Source organism: Bufo bufo, chromosome 2, assembly GCF_905171765.1.
Source record: "Bufo bufo chromosome 2, aBufBuf1.1, whole genome shotgun sequence".
Classification (NCBI taxonomy): Eukaryota; Metazoa; Chordata; class Amphibia; order Anura; family Bufonidae; genus Bufo; species Bufo bufo.
This window is the reverse complement of record NC_053390.1, coordinates 105,709,198-105,724,546: the sequence shown is the minus strand read 5'-3', so window position 1 is coordinate 105,724,546 and position 15,349 is coordinate 105,709,198.

The window sequence follows — 15,349 nt, the reverse complement described above, 5'->3', positions numbered from 1 at the left end:
AACATCATATAGCAGGGCGACAGAGTTCTAGTGACATACTCTGGGATGTTACAGATCTATCTCCACGAACATCCAAGGGCACATGGAAGGGTATAGACCACCAGATCCACATCAGCAAGACTTCCATTAGATACTTAGGCATTCAAATTGGTAGAACACCCGAAACCATATATTCCCTATATTATCCACCTCTAATCAGGTCAATAGTGGGAGACTTGAGAAGATGGCATCATCTGCCTTTATCATTCTTGGGTAGATGTCATCTTCTAAAGATGATGAGCTTCCCAAACCTTCTATACCCATTACAGACCATTCCCCTAATGCTGAAACACACTGATATAAAACTCCTTGAGAAAGGATTTAGAACTTTAATCTTGAAATCTAAACGTAGTAGGATATCAATATACAAACTGAAACTACCCAAAGAGAGGGGAGGGATAGCTTTACCGGACATCAGATCATATCATTTAGCCAGCCTATTACACCACTGTATTGACTGGATCAAAGAATCCAGTAACTACTCAAACTATACACTAGAATCTGCTCTAGCATACCCCTGGAAATTAAGCAGCCTATTACATACTTCATTCTCCACGCTGTCACAATCAATCAAGAAAAGTCTTCTGCTAAGAGATACCATAATGACATGGAAAGTAGTTCGCAAAAGCTATGGCCTGCCGTACCAGGTCCCCAAATACCTTGACCCATTGAAGATGATTGTGGTAGTGGGGGGAACACAGGCTAAAATCAGTACTCCCATGACTCTACTACACAGAGGACTATATCTGACTTTTGGCATCCAGAAGAAAAAAGGTATATTTTCAGTGAGTTAAAAAAAAATATATAAGTTAGAGAACTAGCCTACCACCAAATAATTCGCTCTTTACGGTCAAAGCTAAAAGACTATTCTGGGGAAATGAGAGTCAATGAATTTGACACACTAATGTCACCTCAACAAGGGAAACTAAGTCTAGCTATCCTGTATGCCAGCACTAGAGATCGAATTATGCAATCATCAGATTTTCATCAGGGCGGAAGGGGGGAAGTCTCGGGAATTCCAGACGTCCATGCGCCAAAATCGCTCCATGACGTAATCCTTAATTATATATTAATTAATATGATAATGTCCACACCAGTTAGTCGGCCCTCACATGACTGCGCCTCACTTCCCCATTGGGGGATATCTCACTATATACTTCCTCCTCTCTACTTATGTCACCTCCTGACGAAGATTACGCGAGGGACCCGGATATCTTTTCGGCATGCATCTTGCAGTGGCATACTAGGCAAGTAAATATAGTGTTATGGTGCAATGAACTAAGTTATTTCATCTAGATATTAATCATGGGATTTGAATTTGCTTATTTGTCTGATAATGTTATAATACTATGTTTACATGACCAATGAGGATACGATAGCATAGTTATGATTAGGTTACTGCTTTTTTCAGCTTTAATCTATGCATCGCAAATGGAAGTCAGTTACAACATAGGCCTCCTATGAATTAGCCTAGAATTTTCACTCCGTTTGATATCTGGCTGTAGGATATTATATTTATCCCTACTATATGAATGTGTATTTGGGTATTTTAAAAGTATCAATAAAATTATTATTATTTAATGGGAACTATAAAGGCTACGAATTTTTGTTTGATGTTTTGTGATAAGTTTTAGTAGCTGTTCAATGTCATAGAAGGTAAATGTTTGGGAATAGATATTGGTTTGGAATCATCAGATTTTGCAATATTCAAAGGTTGGAAATCTGACTTCTTAAGTGATACCCTCAATAATGTCATCCTAGCAGGGTGGACCCGGGTAAGAAAGGCAACTGTTAATGAAATGTGGAGGGAGACACAATTTAGGATCATACATAGGGCAATATATGGTTTCCGAATATAAACCATGGCAGACTGGTGGCATGCCCCAAATGTAAATTGAAAGATACCGATCTGTACCATGGACTTTGGGCATGTCTGGCCTCCAGACGCTATTGAAGCCAGCTGAATGAGCCACTCAAGCATAAATTAGGGAGTAAGTTCCAAGAGACACCAGAAATGATAGTTTTCCAGGCATCAGAGAAAAATGACAACCTGCCAGAGATTGTACACCTATTCATCCTGCCGGCTAAGAAACGTCTTCTGTGTAGGTGGCTTGACCCAGAATGTCCTAGTGCGACGTAAGCGATAGCCCAGGTGAAGCATTGTATGTTGTTAGAAATATTTGAAGCTGAGAAGAAACAAGAAACTCAGGCAACTGCATTCTTCAGGAAATGGAGACAATTTATTTGTGCATTTTTGTCAGAAACAGACATACATAAATTAACATCCCCTTTTAAAGATTCAGCATGGTAACTCAAGGAGGACATTGCTGGCACACTGGGGAAGCTGAAATGCACTAACATAACAATTGCTCAATAAAGGTGAACCAAAACATGTAGGAGACTCGATACTATAGTATATGACATGAGAGATTAGAGATTGACCACCTGAGAAGGGTGGGAGAGGAGGGAACGGGTTGTTATGTAAAATTACTCTTGTACATGTAAAAATTACACAATCTTGATATGGAAAGCTTGTAATCTGAGAGTTTTGTTTATTGAAAACCTTAATAAACATTTTGTTAAAAAAAAAAAACACCTTCAACATCAAGGGCACTTCGGCTCATAAGGCAAAAGGACCTCAGAACTGGAGTGTGTTCCGAAGGGAAGAACCAGTGCATCCTTCTCATCACTGCATGACGGCCCAGGGAGCTTCAGAACTGTGCCGCAACTACTACTACACCTATCCAGCCACTCACATATACGCCCCAGATGTCTGGTGGCTGCACCATGTCTAGTAGAGGCATCTATACAGGAGCAGTCCATGGGCCTTTCGCTCTGTTGTTTAGAGATACAAATGACCACATGCATGCTTTTTCATGATTGGCCACAATGAGGACCAGAGCACTTTAAGAACCTATATTACATCCTGTGGATCTGTTTATATCCATTCTCCACAGATAAGCTTTGTCTGCTCCACAAGAATTCTCAGTGGTGTAGCTTCTTGGCTCCAGTTCTAGAATACTTTGGTAATAAAAAGCCCCAAGGAGTTTCAGCAGATCTGACTAGCCTCCATTCATTGTGTTTGCAGCTGCAATGGTCTAATTGCTTTACCGCCTGCAGGGATATTGTAGCTTCTCATTAATAGTATAAGGATAGTCATTTGGGGCTTTTCTTAACAAAGTGCACTTTTAATTCCCTTGTTTGCTGATCTTCAGATTGTCATTATTGCATTCACTCAGTGCTATATAGCAGTAATGCTGGCAATGATATGATGTGACATTGATTGTTATTAGTGACAACCAATAGATCAGATGAATACATTTTAGTGTAAATGAATGCAGATTAATAGGTAGAAGTCAATCACCTGTTTCACTGTCTGCGTTCAAAGAGAAGGTGTGGTAGGGCAGGCCACCGAAAAATAAGCCAATACTTATTGGATAGTAGGTTCTGGAGGCATTTGATTGGAAGTATTAGAAATACAGGCTTTGCTTGTTCTGTGCAGTCGCCCCCGAGCTTTCCCGTCTCAGGAGCTTCATATTATCAGGGAAAAAGGCTTTTAATTGTATGATCAAGTCTTATGGTTTTTAAATTGATGTTTTAGCAATATGATGACATCTCTGGGGACATTCGGATTTTGGGTTGCAATCAGGGGAGCCACGTGCAGGGGTAAGAGAGCCACTCATAGAGGACAGTGGGAAAAATTTCCATAGTGGATTTCTTTTAATTCTTTCTTGGTCTAGGATCTGGTACTCCTTTTGAGTAACATATGGGAGAGCAAATATCCAAAACACCATGGACAAAGAGACTAAAGGGTGGCCATAAAGTTAAGATAGCTGCCCTGTGGATGCTCGTCTGGATTAAAACCCTTTCTCCCTATTTTACCCTAAACGTAATCTGTCACCAGCATGGGCGTCCGCAGAAATGTTTCCGGGGGGGGGGGCATAATTTTATTGACATTGAAACGGGCACGTGTATGAAGCCTAACTGCAGATATAAAAGGGTGGAACGGAACCTCGTTTGTGTACAGGGACTAAACTTTAAAATAGGAAGCCACCACAAAAGGAAAGACCAATTCTTCTTATTTCACTTGAATGTCTATTAATTTGATATTATTTTTGCACCCCTTTGTTATAGTCTCAGCAATATGTTAATTTGCATTTTGTCGCCAACAAATGAAATGCTGTGTTCTGTAGCTGAACGCTTCCAGGATTTTGTCATATGTAACTTACAAGCAGATGGTCTGCAGAATACCAGGCCTACCACCAGTATTACCGCCTGCCTGCCTGGTCACCCTGACCAGGCGGGCAGGCGGTATATGATTGAAGGGGCAATACTGCCTGGTATATGGACAGCAGAGATGGCATCCTCTGGGCAGTACTGTCTATGGTCATCCTTCACCAGCACCCTGACTGCCACCTGCTTGGCCTGGCTCTCATGGCACTTCACTGCCTGCTGCTTGGCTATCAGTGACTCACCCCACACCTAACACTCAGGGTCAGGGAGTGACTCAGTAGTCACACTGTGACACTGACTGACTGTCACTCACTGATAGCCAAGCAGGTGGCCGTCAGGGTGCTTGTGAAGGATGAATTGACCATAGACAGTACTGCCCAGAGGATGCCATATTTGCTGTCCATATAATACCAGGCAGTATTGCCCCTTCATATACCGCCTGGTCACCCCACACCTAACACTCAGGGAGTACTGTCACACTGACTGGTCTGTGACACTGACTGTCAGTCACTCACTGTGTTAGTGTCGCTCTCGCTCATTTATTCAGGCTGCCTGTGGTTGTGGAGTCCTGAAGCGGGCGGCTCTTCTTCTTGCTCCGGCTCCGCAATGTCTTTCCCGCCCGGAAGGTGGGCGGAGCTTCGTACTGCCGTGCGCGCCCGTCCCTGGTGATTCATCAGGGCGCGTGCATGCTCCTGATAGATACCGCTCCTCACTCTGCAGAGCTGCGCAGTGCAGCAGCTGCAGAGCAAAGGCAGAACCAATACCTGGTCTTGTCAATGGAAGCAGCTTGGCACAGAAAGGAGTGAAGCTTGGGTGCAACAAGAGCAACAGTGACACCCTCATTGCACAAAAAAACACCTAAAACCTAATTTGCATGTTAGGATAAAGTATCATATCTCAGGAACTCAGCTTGGGATCAACAAAATAATTTTTTTTTTTTTAATCAGGTGAACCACAGCTACAGTACAGACCAAAAGTTTGGACACACCTTCTCATTCAAAGAGTTTTCTTTATTTTCATGACTATGAAAATTGTAGATTCACACTGAAGGCATCAAAACTATGAATTAACACATGTGGAATAATATACATAACAAACAAGTGTGAAACAACTGAAAATATGTCATATTCTAGGTTCTTCAAAGTAGCCACCTTTTGCTTTGATTACTGCTTTGCACACTCTTGGCATTCTCTTGATGAGCTTCAAGAGGTAGTCCCCTGAAATGGTTTTCACTTCACAGGTGTGCCCTGTCAGGTTTAATAAGTGGGATTTCTTGCCTTATAAATGGGGTTGTGACCATCAGTTGCGTTGAGGAGAAGTCAGGTGGATACACAGCTGATAGTCCTACTGAATAGACTGCTAGAATTTGTATTATGGCAAGAAAAAAGCAGCTAAGTAGAGTGGTCATCATCACTTTAAGAAATGAAGGTCAGTCAGTCAGCAGAAAAATTGGGAAAACTTTGAAAGTAAGGGCTATTTGACCATGAAGGAGAGTGATGGGGTGCTGCGCCAGATGACCTGGCCTCCACAGTCACCGGACCTGAACCCAATCGAGATGGTTTGGGGTGAGCTGGACCGCAGAGTGAAGGCAAAAGGGCCAACAAGTGCTAAGCATCTCTGGGAACTCCTTCAAGACTGTTGGAAGACCATTTCAGGGGACTACCTCTTGAAGCTCATCAAGAGAATGCCAAGAGTGTGCAAAGCAGTAATTAAAGCAAAAGGTGGCTACTTTGAAGAACCTAGAATATGACATATTTTCAGTTGTTTCACACTTGTTTGTTATGTATATAATTCCACATGTGTTAATTCATAGTTTTGATGCCTTCATAGTCATGAAACATGAAAATAAAGAAAACTCTTTGAATGAGAAGGTGTGTCCAAACTTTTGGTCTGTACTGTATGTGTCTATGTGAAGAGTTTCATAGGGAGGTTGCTTTAAACAAGTATTGCTCCACCTCTTCTGTGGTGCATCCAAATCTTCTCCTTGTATGCCCTCGTGGCATTGGTGAAAGAGCTGGCTCTGATTTTTCTTATTCTTTATCTTTGTTTTGTATGTTAAAAAAAAATAAAACAATAAAAACAGATGTGACAAAAAATCCTACTGTATGGAGGAGTTTTTCTTTTTAATGGGATGAGGGGAACAAGCCACTGCTAGACTCTCCTAGAAAAGGCTTATCCACCATGGGAACAAAGGACTTGGCCTGTAGAAATCCAACATTTGATGCTTCTTTCCCCGATATTTGCTATCAGTGGAGTCAAGACACATCCATACAGGCTGGCCGATCCTGCTGAAATCAGTGGGTTCGGCTGAGTTTATGGTGCCACTCTATGGGTAATTTAAAGGGGTTTTCCTATGCACAATCCACAAGATATTTGATAAATGCCTGACAGCTGGGGGTCCGTCCACTCAGAAATCACTAGAACAGGAATCCCAAAGTTCCATGTGTGAATGGAGCAGTAGTCCATTTACTTCTATGGGTCCATTGAAGATACCTGACCACAGTACTAGTGATGAGCGGCAGGGGCAATATTCGAATTCGCGATATATATTCGGATTCGAGATTATCTTCTTGAATGCGCGCAAAATACCGGCGTGGGACACTTATGCTATATTTTTTAAGCAGCTATAAGTTTCCTGAGACTGGAGAAAATGGTTGGCACGGCAGAACATTTGAATAGCTTTATATGCAGATAGAGTGCTCCAATATATTTGCGCTTGCGAATTTTCGGCAATTAATGATGCGCATATTTTCTCGCAATACCTGCAACTTGTATAGTAAGGGGCAGGCAACTTTTCTATTGGTGGCTAGGGATGTTGCTAAGCTGTGACAAAGCCTTCTCATTGGCCCACAAGCTAGAAGAAGGGAGGGATTATCACCTGATGTGTACTGTTAAAAAAAGAAAAAAAATTATATTTGTCATTACGAATATATAGTACTATATTCTAAATATTCGCAAATGATCGAAGTGCCGATATTCGCAATAAAAATTTGCTTTTCGAATATTCGCGCTCAACACTACACTGTACTTGTCAGTCCCATAGAAGTGAATTGAGTAGTGGTCATATGCTGTACTCGGCTATCTCTGGAACTCCCATAGAAATTAATGGAGACGCCTAGTGCATGTGTGACCGGACGTTGTGTACATTTCAGGGGGGCTGCAGGGGGTACAGGGTCCCTGTTCTCGTGATCAGTGGGAATCCCAGCGGTAGGACCATCACCGATCTAATAGTTATGCCCTATCCTGTGGATAGAGGTTAATTCTACCAACCGGAATACCAATAAAGCACAATTGTCTTTGTTTGTGCGCAAGCAGTACTCTGATCAGGAGCATTATAGCATAGGATTATTTCATGGCCATACCATGGGGGTGTAATTTTGCAATTTTTTTTAAAGGAAAAAACTATGGTTCAGGCTCAGAATATTTGGCCTTTTAGTTACATTTATAGTTTTGGGTGATCAGAATTGTAGCAAATTTGTTCACCTTTTGTTTAATCAGGAAGGATAGAAGAACTGTGAATATGTAGAACAGCCTGGAGCAGGATGTGCAGATATTTCTACTAACAATTTTTACACACTGACCCCTACACACTGGTTAATCCAGAGACAATCACTGGTCTTTATGACCAATTGTAAATAAATGATACTTCTACTACACATATACAGACGGCAGATACTTTATGCTATTTATATACTTCCCAACTTTTTGCACAGTCAAAGAAGGACACTTATGGTTTATAATGTGAAAGATCCACTTTTCTTGCATATTTGTACACGTCAAAAGTTTTTTTTTTTTACACAATAGCACAAAAATTATCTGAATATAAAAATGTCTAAAATCCAAATTGCATTAAATAATGAAATAATATGCAAGGCAGGTCTTAATATATAGATAGGAACCAGGGCAATGGCATAGCATGGGTTGCCAGCACCCAGGGCATGCCAAGTATTGCGCCCCCCCCCCCCCCAACCTGTTGCCACGCCCCTTTTTATAGATAATGTACTAGATATTACTTGCAGTCATACGTAACACCACAGATAACAGAGTGATAACTCTCTGTGTACAGATAATGTAGTAGATGTTCCCTGCAGTCCTATGTAACACCTCAGATAACACGGTGATAACTCTCTGAGTACAGATAATGTAGTAGATGTCACCTGCAGTCCTATGTAACACTACAGATAACACAGTGATAACTCTCTGAGTACAGATAATGTAGTAGATGTCACCTGCAGTCCTATGTAACACCACAGATAACACAGTGATAACTCTCTGAGTACAGATAATGCATAGTAGATGGGTGTGAGCTCCCAGAATTCAGAACATGCAGTGTGACCTCAAGTCTGGGGCCAGTATGCGGCATCGTGGGCCAAATTCTATATCCACCCTCCCATCACTACAGAACAGTGAGCGCGTGGACACAAGGCGCAGTTCACAACCCAGTTGAGGATACGAAGTATTTTTTATTTTTTGATTAGCAAAGACGACGCGTTTCGGGGTACGCAGACCCCTTTATCAAGTCTAAAAAGAACAACACAAAATTTGATGGTATAATATGTATAAAAATACAATTAAAAATTAAAATGAGTGTAAATATATATATAAAAATATATAAAAATATGAATGAACGGGTCCATAAGTATAAATGGACGAATCAGTGGGTAAAATAATTTTGTTTGGTTAAAACAAAGACGAGAAAGTTGTATATATCACGTCACCGCCACCCAGCAACCACTGTCACCCCCCACATCCCAAACAGACCATCACTGTTCACCATTCACTGCCCAGTGCCTATCTGCATTCTGCACCAAACCCGGATCCATGCCTTACATCACCCACAGTGACTCTCCCCATACCTGCCACCCATCCACGTCCCCCAGGAACTAATTCCCACCTGAACCATCTAACCAACCATGAAACATAGTCCAACCAGTAGAATTACATTCTCTCATCCACCCTCTCCTATACAGGAACCCCTTGCTGATTCTGTCCCTCCCATTTCTATATGTAAACGCCACCCTACTAAACATCACTTTATTACCCATCACAGCAGTGCGGACCGCCGTACACCCCCCAAATAAGGGATCTCCAACAAGAGTGACCTCCAATTAGCCTACGGTGACAAGGATACAGGTACTTATTATACAATATATGACCCATACACAGTATCTCTGACATACTCACATACCCATCCAGAAATACATTTGTCTTTTAGATTTGAAGAAATTCACATCCGTTTGCATATATGTATTTATTCATTTATCCCTTATTATTATATCATTTTACACGCTCTATACGCAAGCTTATATTTATTTATATTTATATTTATGCATATACAACTTTCTCGTCTTTGTTTTAACCAAACAAAATTATTTTACCCACTGATTCGTCCATTTATACTTATGGACCCGTTCATTCATATTTTTATATATTTTTATATATATATTTACACTCATTTTAATTTTTAATTGTATTTTTATACATATTATACCATCAAATTTTGTGTTGTTCTTTTTAGACTTGATAAAGGGGTCTGCGTACCCCGAAACGCGTCGTCTTTGCTAATCAAAAAATAAAAAATACTTCGTATCCTCAACTGGGTTGTGAACTGCGCCTTGTGTCCACCCGCTCACTGCATGAACCCAGTGCAGACGAGCCCCCTCCCCATACACCACAATTCGCACCAAAGTGGCGGCTTGGCTCCCGCCCATGGTCAACTTGGACGACAACCGGCTGCACCAACCCACATCACCCCACGATTTTACCTCCACCAGAACTGCACTACCAAAAGTACAACCTAACCAAGGTGAGTAGCAACCACTCACCCTGGCTAGGAACAAATAACAACATATCTTGTCTACCACCACCTATGAGCGCCTTCTCCCCTTTTCTCTTTGGCCATTTAATCTCACTACAGAACATGCAGGGTAATACAGCGCCCCACACCTCTTACATCCAGTGATATCTCCTTTGATGTAGATGTTCTCTTTCCTCATCTTCTCCTTTCAGACCACCATTTTTCATCCATTTCTCGTCTCTGCAGTTTGACAAAAAAAATCTTAGTTTACTACTTTTCTATCATCCTCCCATCTTCTGGACAAATCATCCTACCACCCCCAATACTGTGTCACTGTGCTCCCCAATATTATACTGCAGAAACAGATAAACCCCCTGATAATACTAGTACCACACAGATAATGCTCCCTTCAATAATTATTTGCACACAGTGCCCTAAAATAACTGCGCCCAGCAAATAGTGCCCCTGACACTAATAGTTGTGGTAAGTTGATACTGTGCCAAGGTGCCCCACAGAAATCATGTGCTAGTAGCAAGTATTGTACCATATAAAAAAAAAATAAACACTTATACTTACCTCCATCAGGCTGGCAGCGATGCGATGCAGGCCTCTTCCGGCCTGTGTCCTGCGATGTACGGCTCAGGCGGCGCGATGATGTCATAGCACGCCTACTCCAGCCTCTGATGGGCTGTAGGCCTAGGGTCTGCAGCCTATCAGAGGAACAGGGAAGGGAGACGCCTCTCCCCTGCCCCACAGCATCCATCTGTATCGCTGTCCTGAGGATGGCGATACAGATGACTATGGAGATGAGTGCTTTCACGATGGAAGCGCTCATCTTCCTTTGCCCTGCCGCCGCCCCCACTTGTCACCAGGCCCGCGCCGCCTGGGGCGATCGCCTCACTGTACCAGGGAAACACATTCTGGATCAATATTGCAAATGTAATAATGCAAATCTATATTTCAGATAAAAAAGAGGGACATTTAAGGAGCAAAGAGGGACAGAGGGACTTAGTGCAATGAGGGAGTCACCAACTGCTCTTTTTGAGCTCTGTTCCTTTGTAGGACCACCCCCTCCCTTGCTGCTTTGCCACTGCCTGGTCCTGTCAATGAAAACAGCGAGGGAGGCGCTTGGCCACAGAAAGGAGTGAAGCTTGGGTGCAATAAGTGCAACGGTAACATCCTCATTGCACAAAAAAAATATATATATATTTGCATGTTAGGAAAAAATATCATATCTCAGGAACGCAGCCTGGGATCAACAAAAGAAAAAGTGTTTTAATCAGGTAAACCACAGCTGTGTGTCTATGCAAAGAGTTTCATAAGGAGCAAAGAGGGACTTAGGTCAAAAAGAGGGACTGTACCTCCAAAAGAGGTACACTTGGGAGGTCTGTATTTATACTTTCGGTGTATAGCTATATGCAAAAGGATTCACAGAAAGGAGTGTCTGCATTTATGTTGCCATCACCCACATACCTGCAGCATAGTTAAGGGATATCCTTGTAGAACTTAAAGGGGTTGTCGGGTTTTCCCATATTGATGACCTATCCTCAGGATACATCATCAATATCAGATGGGCGGGGGTATGACTCCTGGCACTGACATCTATCAGCTGTTTGAAGGGACCGCTGTGCTTTCTTCACTGTTCACCGTCACGTCGTCAACATGGTGGCAGCGGTGCAGCGTATTTAAAGCTGCTCCGCCTCATTCACTTGAATTGACGGAGCAGTTGTAGTTACACTGCACCACCGGTACAATGTTGACGGTGTGCAGGTAAACAGTGAAGAGAACTCGGCACTCACACCAGCGCTGCGGTCTCTTCAAACAGCTGATGGGCAGGGAGGGGGGGGAATGCCAGGAATCAGACCCCCATCGATCTGATATTGAGGAAAGTTCATCAATATGGCAAAACCCTTCACCACCAGGAACTGGAGCACTACAGCAAAGAGGTTTACTTTATTGATTTATTTTACTCATTTATATAACACTGACCTATTCCACAGCGCTTTACAGACGTTACCATCTGTCGGGGATATAAAGCAAATGCTTTATATAAAAGAAAGGATCAACTGAAAAATTTCAAAGGGAATTGATCCTAGAGGTGGACATAAAAAACACCTCAAAAATAAATCGTCATTAATTTAATTAGATTGTGCAATCAGTAAAACAAGGTACAAGCCTCTATGCAAAAATATAAATGATAATATACAATAACTTAAAATACAATCTAAGCTTAATCAATAGAAAAACTCAATAATATGCAATAATACGCAGTTATATGCAGTGCCCTAAATTCGCCACTAGATGGCTCTAACACAAATACCAGCGTTCCTTATCAGTGATGGCCAGTTCACCGTGTTCTCCCGCGAACACATGCGAGCTGCCATCTTAACTGACAAGTCTGGCGATGCACAGGTAAGTTCTTACCTGTGCGCGAGCCGGTCTGAAATGAAATGCGGTCTCCGGGTGCAGGCAGTTCCGATAACAGCCCGATGAAGGCCCCAAGCGGCTGTTCTCGGAACTGCCTGCTCCCGGTGACCTCATTTCCTTATTACTTCTCAAACATAAGAATGTAATACAACGTCCCGACCACAATTATGAGATATAAAACTCAATAGTGATAAGGATAGATACGAACCCTTGTTCTGCTCAAACTATGACCAATCTCGGATATCGGGTAGTATTGCGACACAACTTATAAATTATCAGGCCAGATATTGACTATGGAATTTGAATATCCCAATCAGAGAGTTTCTCCAATATCAATATTAGATCTTTTATTCAGTAATATGCATCTTTACTAAATAGTGATAATATTGATGGAGCACTTTTAACATTATACATCCACACTAAAGCAAGGAGTTACTAAATATCAAGCCAATTAATTCAATCAATACTACACATAATAAAGTTATACGTTACCCGAGCATGCAGATGATATGCAGAGTCTAAGGGAAGTCAGCTCTAAAGTCTGTTCTGATCATTGGGATTTTTCTCCTGGGGTCTCTCCTTTTTTTCTTTTCCTCCTTTTTTTTCTCTTTCACCTTCTTTCTTTGTTTCTCTGTGTTCCCTTCATGTGTGTGTGGTTTATGATCACAAACTTATCAGTTGGTTAGGCGTGTACATATGATAACGACTATGATGTCACTGTATTACCCAGAATGCATTTCTGCTGTCGGTGTAATGTTACTCATTCGTACCTAGGTGGCACTATTGCATAAGCTACTAGCATCATCACTAGTAAGGGGTAAATATCCAGGTCTGATTTCGTCATTCCATACACATAACATAAGGAATCCTAAATCAGAGCTAAGGGATTATCTTTGACACATATACCAATTAAAGCATAGATTTTCAGGTACCAGTTTAGGTACTTCCCAACTATCAGATTTATGGTATCGATAAGAATATAATAGACCTTGTACTCTCACAGACGTGTGTTTCCTCTGTTACTCCAACGGTTGATTGATTGTTAGTTAAAATAACACTATCTTACTAACAAAGTTTACACTTAAAATACTTCTCATCATGCTTTAGGAGTGTATGCGTTCCTAGTGAGAAATATATAAGATAATAGAGACATTGATGTCCTTCATAATATTCAACAACATAGTAAAATACATATGTGTCACTGCCTGCCCTGTGAGAGGTCTGAGAAGATCAGATAGACTTGCATGACATGAGTCTATCTGACAGGTCTTTCTGTTTTTCCTTGCTGTCTGTTGTTGTGGGCAGGATCACACCTCTCCACAGGTTCTGCTCATTTGCTGTTTAGTGGCTCTATTTAAGCCTGCCTCTCACTGCAGACCTTGCGGTTGTTATTTCCTTCTGGAGTTCAAAGCTGGTTGTTAGAGGTTCTTCTGCTTCTTACTCATCTCAAGCTAAGTACTCCTGTTTCTACTTTGTGTGTATGTTGTGTCTAGGTCTCAGGAAGACGCTGGTCCCTTCACGGTGGAAGGTCCCGGCAGTCTCATCCCCGCTTTCTAATTTAGGGTTTGTGACAGTTTCAGCAGGTCTTAGGTTCCGGTGTATGAGTTCTTCCACCATTAGGATTTGCTCATATTGTCAGCAGCCAGGGAGAGGCTCAGGGATAACTAGGAGGTTACCATCCCCCTCCTCACTAGCTTTGGGGCCTAGTCTGTGTTACTGTTATCTTATACTAAAACTAAATGTTCATTATACATATACATCACAGATTTTCTGCTTCATCAATAGACATTAAACCATAAGGATAATTAGTACCAGATGAGACTAAAGAATATCCTTCTCAGTCATAAATCTATAAGGAGATAAGAATGACTCTTCTCAGACTGGTACATCTATTGAGAAGAAACCTTATGAACAGTGTCCTTTCCATGAACCTATTTCGGCCTACTCTAAAATACATATAAAATGGTGAATATATCACAATATTGCCTCTTATAGGTAATCAAATCCACTATAATTAGGATATTTAGATATAAATGTTATACACCTATAAAAAAAAGCACAACACATCACTCTCTATCACCAATGGAATTCCCTATCAGTATGTCTTTGGAGTGTGGGAGAAAACCGGAGTACCTGGAGGAAACCCACACAAACATGGGGAGAACATACAAATTCCATGCTGCTAGTGTGGGGGACTTGTGGAGCATGTGCCCTGGGTGCTGGTCATTTATTAACCTGAAATATGCCTATATTAGGCGTATTTCAGGCGCAGATTGCGGCGCAGTGGCGGTCTTAATAAATTACCCCCATACACTTTGTGACATAGCACATTAATAGACATATTAAAGAGAGAACTCAGCCATTGTCCCATTAAGGAAAAGCCTAGCTACACATCTGCACTATGGATTACCCAGCTTTTAAAAATGTATGGTCTTTTCTTAGTATAAGCTAGCAATATTAGAGTGGTGGGGGTCCAACTCTTAGCACCCCTGTTAATGAGCTGTTTAAAGGGGCTGTGGTGCTTGTGTGTGTGCTGTGGCCTCTACATCATTTATATTAGTCCTGGATGCTGATCGTACTGTTAGTCGTGGAAGTGCAGGATATTACAGCTTTGTCCCAGCTGCCACACAACATACAGCACACTTGGATCCAAAATCAGCTAGTTTTTCCACCGCCTCCATGTTTTAAACTATTTCCTTTCCAACAGAAAAATATGAACACAAATTTAATTATTTTCTGATTATTTTCAGGTTATTTCTTAGTAATAGTAAAGTTATAAATTACAATACGTACTTTTATTTTTAATTGCTATTTTTTTTAACCAAAATTAAAGCAAATATTTATTGTACTTTC